Source organism: Lontra canadensis, unplaced genomic scaffold, assembly GCF_010015895.1.
Source record: "Lontra canadensis isolate GAN:19392208 unplaced genomic scaffold, GSC_riverotter_1.0 scaffold59, whole genome shotgun sequence".
Classification (NCBI taxonomy): Eukaryota; Metazoa; Chordata; class Mammalia; order Carnivora; family Mustelidae; genus Lontra; species Lontra canadensis.
Window position 1 is genome coordinate 5517206 of NW_022631053.1, and position 7940 is coordinate 5525145.

Genomic DNA, 7940 nt, shown 5'->3' on the forward strand with positions numbered 1-7940 from the left:
TCACCTGGATAAAGGTAGCCTCCTCACTGAACATTTTAAAACTTTTTGGGGGAAGTTAATTTTCATAGAGTGTCCATATTTTAGCATACAGGTAATAACAGATTTTTAAGAGAATGTGGAGAAATGGGAACCTTCACACTTCGCTGTGGGAATGTAAAATGGTGTAGGCACTTCGGAAAACAGTTTGGCAGTTTCTTAAAATGTTAAACAGAAATTTACTGTGTGGTCCAGCCATTTAGCCATTACATATCTATCTAAAAGAAGTGGAAACGTATCCACACAAAGAGTTGCACAGAACTGTTCTTAGGGGCATGCCTCATAATAGCCCAACTGGAAAAAACCCAAATGTTCACCAATGTGTGAATAGGTAGGCAAAATATGCTCTTTTCATACAATGGAATACTATTCGGCAATAAAGAGGAAGAAATTACGGGTGCATACTACCACGTGGATGAACTACAAAAACACACTCAGTGAAAGGAGCCACATACAAGAGACCATATATTGTAAGTTTCCATTTATATGAAATATCCAGAAAAGGCAAAGCTATAAAGTCAGAAAGTAGACTACCGATAGCTTGGAAGAGGGATAGGGGAGATTAATATAACATGTGCATGAGAGATTATATTGGGTTGATGAAAATGTCCTAAAATTGAATTATGGTGGTGTCTGTAGCTCAGTTAAATGTCAAACTCTTGAGTTTGGCTCAGGTTTTGGTCTTGGGGTCATGAGATCAAGCTTTTTGTCAGACTCCATGCTGGGCGTGGAGTCTGCTTAAGATTCTCTCTCTCCCTCTCCCTCTGCCCTTCCCGTCTCCCACACACACACTCTTTCTCTAAGAAAAATTAAAAAATAAATGAAAATAAAATTGATTTATGTTGGACAACTTGATGAATTTGGTTTAAAAAAGAATTGTATATTTGAAAGGGGCAAATTATATGATAGGCAACATGTACCTCAATAAAGTTGTTTTTTTAAAAGACAAATAAAATTTTATTTTTATTTTTTTTAAAAAGATTTTATTTACCTATTTGACAGAGAGTTTGAGAGAGAGAGGGCACAAGCAGGGAGAGTGGCAGGCAGAGGGAGAGGGAGAAGCAGGTTCCCCACTAAGCATGAAGCCAGATGAGGGGCTCAATTCCAGGACTCTGAGGTTATGACTTGATTCAAATGGACTTAATGGACTGAGACACCCAGGTACCTGACAAATACAATTTTAATGCAATATTTTAAATATCTAAATTAATGCAAAAAATCCTTAATGAACAAAACATCATTTTATTTTATTTATTATTTTTAAATTTAAGTTCAGTTAATTAACATATAATGTATTATTGGTTTCAGAGGTAGAGGTCAATGATTCATCAGTCTTGTATAATACCCAGTGCTCATTATATCGTATGCCCTCCTTAATGTCTATCACCCAGTTACCCCATCCTTGTACCCCCAATAAAGTTGTTTTAAATGTGAGATATAATGATGTATTAGGGTTCTCCAAAGAAACAGAATCCATAGGATGTATGTACATACACACACATCTGATGTTTTAGTCTGAGTTCAAAGGCCAGAAAAGACCATATTCTAGCTCAACAGTCAAACAGGAAGAATTCCCTCTTGCTCAGCATTTTTTTTTCCTATTCAGGCCTTCAATTAATTGGTTGAGGCTCACCCACAGTATAGAAGGCAATCTTTACTCAGTCTACTGATTCAGATATTAATGCCATCCGGAAATACCTTCACAGACATACCCAGAATAATATTTGACCAAAATGTCTGGACACCTTGTGGCTCAGTCAAGTTGGCACAGAAAATTAACCATCCCAGGTCTACCTCTTCTCAGTTCACATCTTCTTAAACTATATTTAAACTCCAAATAAAGACAATAACAAGATATAATACTTAAATACTATGATGTAAAGTCATAGGATACTAAGGATGGTGATAAGGAAATAAGAGATGAAAGAAAACAAAGATATTTTTATACACACACACATACACATTCATAGCAAAACAAGGAGGAACACTTATGACAATTATAGTTCTGTAATTACAGAAATTACATTTCTGTAATGGTCATGTGGTTATAGCTGATCCTATAACTACCTTCTTCCACTATCCATTCTGTATTCTCTTTGCCTTCAGCAAACACCTCTGTTGGTCAAACTCTCATTCCTAAAGGAACTGGGCCATTAGTAGTCCTGCCCATCGACCCAAACATGGGGCATAGTAATGCTAGGAGACACCCTGAGGGATCGCCTGTATCCCAGACATGCTTTTCCTTACCTCCATTGTGGAGCAGTCATGCAATTTCCCCCTTGGTAGTCAGGACCAATCCCAGCCAGCAAAGTGACTCCCTTCTTTCCCTGTTGACTCAGTTGCATGAGGAGCGCTAAGTGGCTGGGTGACAGTCTTAAATTCTAGTTCAACGGAATCGTTATTGTGTCACCTGATGGAAGGATTCCTCCATTGGAGCTAAGACCTCTAAGCCAGCACAGGACAGGGGCAAAAATTTGTGTTAGTGGTTCACTAGGGATCATAGTTCTTGGTGCCACTCCCGTTTCCGCCCCCTTGATTCCTGGACCTGTGAATCCTGGCTGTCAGAAAAAATAGCCTTACATATTGAACTCTGATTCGGAGCACTTTCAGCCCTCCGGAGAACCTTGACCCCGCTCTGCAAGGTATTGCCACCTAGGTGGTATTGTAACTGAGTCTTCAAAAGGCCAGTCCACTGTTCTCTCAAACCAGCTGCTTCAGGTTGGTAGGGAACATAAGACCAGTGAATTCCATGAGCACCAGCCTGTTGCCATGCTTCACTTGCTCTGAAGTGAATTCCGTGATCAGAAGCAGTGCTGTGGGGACTACCACGACAATGGCAAGTCTGTGAATGGTAGTTTGGGTAAGACGAATTATAGGCAGGGAAGGCAAATCTGCAGCCAGAGTAACACCTATCTCCCCCTCCACAGTGGAAGAGGGCTGGTGTAATCAACCTGTTCAGCCCAGGGAATGATCTGATGTCAGAGGCCCAGTGTTGGTCTCTGTTGCTGGCCACCATGTCCGCTTTGTTCATGAGCCCGTTGGCGGATGACAGGAGAGGCTGGGGGATAAAGCTGACCGGTCTCCACAGTACAGATGATCCTATCCACTAGATTGTTAAAATCTTCTCCTGTGGAGGCTGCCCTTTGTAAGCACTCACACGAGACCGAGACCGGCTGTCTTCATGGCTTTGCTTGTTTGTTTCTTTGTGGGTGTTTTTTGTTTTTCTCATTCAGAGAGACCTATCTACATACCTTCTCAAATTTCCTTGTCCCCATTTTCCAATCATGTTTCTTCCAAGTCCCTGACCATCCAGCCAACCCTTGGCCACAGCCCACAGCATCTGGCCATTTCTACCTCCAAGCAAAGTGAACAACCGGGAGACCTGCTCATAGTTCTGCCCACTGGGAGGCTTCCCCTTCACCCCCATCCTACAGGGACGTCCCTAAAAGGGACTGTGGTATTACAACTGTTCACTCTTGGGTGGTGCTTCATATTGTGCAGAATAATCTGTCAGCCAGGCCCAAGTGTTTTCTTCCTTTGTGAAATGACCCCAGAGAAGTACCCCGGAGGACGGGGTGCAGGCTTGGGCACCACGGGGACCACGGGCAGTCGGGCCCCATCTCCATGTAACTCACTTATGCCATCAGGGCCTACATGGACCCAGTCTCATCTATTCCAATTTCATTTGCTGACAGAATGTGGTTTTGCACGCCCAGCTTCCATGGCATGGTGGGTCAGCTAACACCTGGTTCGGGATGGACAGCTCAGGTCACAGAGTAACTTGGTCCTTTTTTAAGCACTCAGTCCCTACTAGGGCCCATTAGCAAGCCAAGAGCTGTTTTTGTTTTGTTTTGTTTTGTTTTTGAAGATTTTATTTATTTACTTGACAGAGAGAGACACATCGAGAGAGGGAACACAAGCAGGGGAAGTGGGAGAGGGAGAAGCAGGCTTCCTGCCGAGTGGGGAGCCTGATGCAAGGCTCCATCCTAGGACCTTGGGACTATGACCTGAGCAGGCGGATGCTCAATGACCGAACCACCCAGGTGCTCCCCAAGAGCTGTTTGAAAAAGAAGAGTCGTTATCTGTGGAGGATGGCAAGGCTTTGCTCCAAAATCCTAAAGGCCTGTGCTACAGTTCACCCAGCAGGGGCTGACCAAGACTTCAAACAGCATCTGGTCTGACCTGCTGCTTCCAGCACCACGAAATCGACCAGATCCAGTGGCACAAGGGACAGGGCAGCTTGCATGGCAGTTTGATACGTTGCAGAGCCTTCTCCTCTTCCGTGTCCCACTCAAATTTAGCAGCTTTGCTGGTCGCTTAGAAAATGGGCCAGAATGACACAACCACAGGAGGAAGGTGTTGCCTCCAAAATCCGAAGAGGCCCAAGTAGGTGTTGTGCCTTTTTTTGGTTATAAAAGGAGCCAGGTGGGACAACTTATCTTTCACCTCGGGAGGGATATCTCAACATGTCCCACCCCACTAGACTCCCTAGAAATATCACTGAGCTAGAAGGCCTCTGAACTTTTGGTCAGATTTATTTACCACCCTATGACATATAAATGTCTTTATTTTCCTTCTTAAGATTTTATTTATTTGTCAGGGAGAGAGAGAGAGAGCTCAAGCAGGGGAGGGACAAAGAGAAGAGGGAGGCTCCCCACTTCACAAGAAGCCCCATGCAGGTTTCGATCCCAGGATGCTGGGATCATGACCTGAGCCAAAGGCAGATGCTTAACAGACTGGGCCAGCCAACTGTCCCTGACATACAAATGTCTTACTAGTAATTCTAGAGTAGTTGCTATTTGTTGCTCACTAAATCCGATCAGTATGATGTCATCAATGTAATGGACAAGTGTGATATCTTGTGGAAGGGAAAGGTGTTAAGCAGAATAGTATGAACTTGTTACCAGTGTCAGGGGAAGGTGCCAATGACATGGAGGCTAGCAAAGATCATCACAGTGCCACTCACCAGAAATAGAAATCCAAACACTTCTGCCCACTGCATCTGGGTGTCAGAGTCACCAAGGAAACACAATGCAGTCAAGCACTGGATGAAACAATGCTTTTTCTGCAGAAAGAAGAGATAGAACAAGCTCAGCTTTGGTCATGGGCTTTGGTCCCCCATGCTAGCAGGTGCCTCCTGGAAGCCAATGCAGGGCAGTTGACTAACGTGTACCCCGTGGTGCCATAGTAGAAGGATCTCCCCACATCACCTGTGGAGTTTGACAGCTGGGGGGCATGCCAGAGGGCCACTGATGCCACACTTCAGCAGAACAAAGGAGTACACACAGTATGAAACAAGCAAAGATATTCCCATACACAGTGATAAGTCTAGCACAGGTTGTGTGGGCTCTTTATCTCTGGGTAAGGAAGTGTTGCAGGCTCAAGGTCCATTCTTACATGGCTGAGCAGCAGTGGAAAGGCTGCAAGCACGAGATTGTCTTTTCCAGCAAAAGGTGATCAAGATTCTTGTGAACTAGATTATGATATAGGCCTGGAGAGTTGATACACCCAGAGGTAAGAGAGTGAAGGTGTATTGCTGACCTTGCCAGCTGAAAGCAAACTACTCCTGGTGGTCCTTATTGACAGGGATGGAGAAAAATGCATTTGCCAGATCACCAGCTGCCCACCAGGTACCAGAGGACACAGTAATTTGTTCAAGCAATGAAACCACATCTGGCACAACAGCTGCAATCAGAGTCACCACCTGGTAAAGCTTAGGATGACCTGCTGTCATTCTCCAAGAGCCATCTGTCTTCTGCACAGAACAAATAGATGAGTTGAATAGGAATGTGGTAGGAATGACCACCCTGCATCTTTCAAATCCTTGATGGTACTAATTTCCGCAATCCTTCCGGGAGTGCAGTATTGCTCCTGGTTTACTATTTTCCTAGGAAAAAGCCGTCCTAGTCACTTCTACTTGGTCTTTCCTTAACTCCATGGATCAGAGAAGCAATCCGGGGATACTGACAAATGACGATTGCATCTAGTCCAGTTTGGTATCCAGAGCTGGGAAATTAACCAAAAGATGGGTTCAAGGATCCATTGTCCCACTGTGGGTTGGACTTGAGCTGAAACTCTGTGATCACCTGACTTCCATAAACCCCTACTGTCACTGGTGGGCCACAGCGACACTTTGGGCCTCCTGGAATTTGTGTCTGTTCCCAGCCAATGTCCAGTAGTCCCTCCAAAGTCTGATGATTTCCTTTCCCCCAGTGCACAGTTAGCCTGACAAAAGGCCATTGGTTCTGGGGCAGGGGGAGGCTAGGAGAAAGATTAACAGTATAAATCTTTGGAAGTGTCCTGGTGTCCTCCCTTAAGAGGACCCAACCTCCCCTTCATTTGGGGGGTTACTGGTCTATCAGTTGGCTCAAGTCTGGAAACTCTGATTTTGTGATTCAGGTTAGAATTTTGTTCACTTGACCTAGAACTTCTCTGTTCATATAGATCAAGTGAGAATTTAGTAGGCTTCTTATCTATCTCACTTCTATCTCACCATGATCAACTAGCCAATGCCATAAGTCTTTGTAAATCACACTGTTGTGTTTTTTTAAGTTTATTAATTATTATTATTATTATTATTTGTAATCTCTACACCCAACACGGGGCTCGAACTCATGAACCTGAGATCAAGCGTAGCGTGCTCTTCTGACCAAGTCAGCCAGGGGTCCCAAGTCAGACTATTCTAATTTCTGCTTTGACTCTGCTGTCCATTATGGTAACTGCTCCCATGTTGCCTTTGGTGGTTGAGGGCAACCACTTGGTGTCGGCCGCCCTGGGATCCAGTTACTCTTATTGCATTTTGTTTTACTAATTTGGTGACTGCAGTTCCCACCGTAAGGTCTGGCCCACAGAGAAAAGCCATCACAAAGCTGTATAAGGATGCTGATGCTCCCGTTACAACTTCTATCCCCCCCACCCCCTCCGCAGTCATGGTGAAAGTTATGTCATCTGAACCTTCCCGATGTGTGTGAGTAGATCTTAAATGACAACTCCATTCTAACATTCCAGTTCCCCTAACCCTTTGAATCCCTTTCTCTACGTGAAACCAAGTCAAGGCTGGCATTTTCAGCTTGCTCAGTGTGGGTCACCTTCTGGTCCATGTTTCTGACAACCAGTCAAACTTTTAAAATCCTTTCTAATCCCCCAGGATGCAATATTAATTGCAGAATCTGTGCTTAATGAGCTCATGTCAATAAACTGAGCCAGAGCCAACTTGAATGTTTCTTTCATCATTATGCCATACCCTTAATATCCATTTTCACACATGTTCTCTAAATTTCTGTCAGTATAAATTAGAATACTCAAGTAGTTCTTTTGGAATGTAGTACACGTTGTGGGACACACTTTGCACCTCACCTTTAGGGACCTGCTGGGACTCGAGTCTGAAGCAAAGAGGGGTGGTGAGTGTGGGTCCTGAAGAGAATAGGCCTTGTCTTGCATGACAACTGCCTCAGGGGAGGCCAATCCTGGTTCCTCAGGAAATGCAAGGTCAATTTCCTCAGATGGGGGGATAGGGAGGCCAATACCACAGGGGTAGAGAGGCCTTTTCTGAAGCCTTGTTGGAATTTAGGGGCTCAATGACCACACCTTCATCAGGGCCTTCCCACACATCCCCATTCCAGCTTTCAAGATCCCATTCCTTGCCAAACACTGCCCTTGCTTTAACAGTAGACACCCTGGGAGATTGGGAGTTCAAGTTGTGTTGTAATTCAGATGAGAATCTGTGTTTGGTTTTCAGCCGTGTCCACCCTGCTGCCAGAGGAGACAGGGGCTCTTTGAGGACACACGTAGTAGCTTAGAGGTCACTTATGTGGCACTTAGCTCAGAATTTGAATCTCTAAAATCTTCCTTTTCTTTCCTCATTTGTCCCGTAACAATCAGAGCAAGCAGCTAATCTCATTATT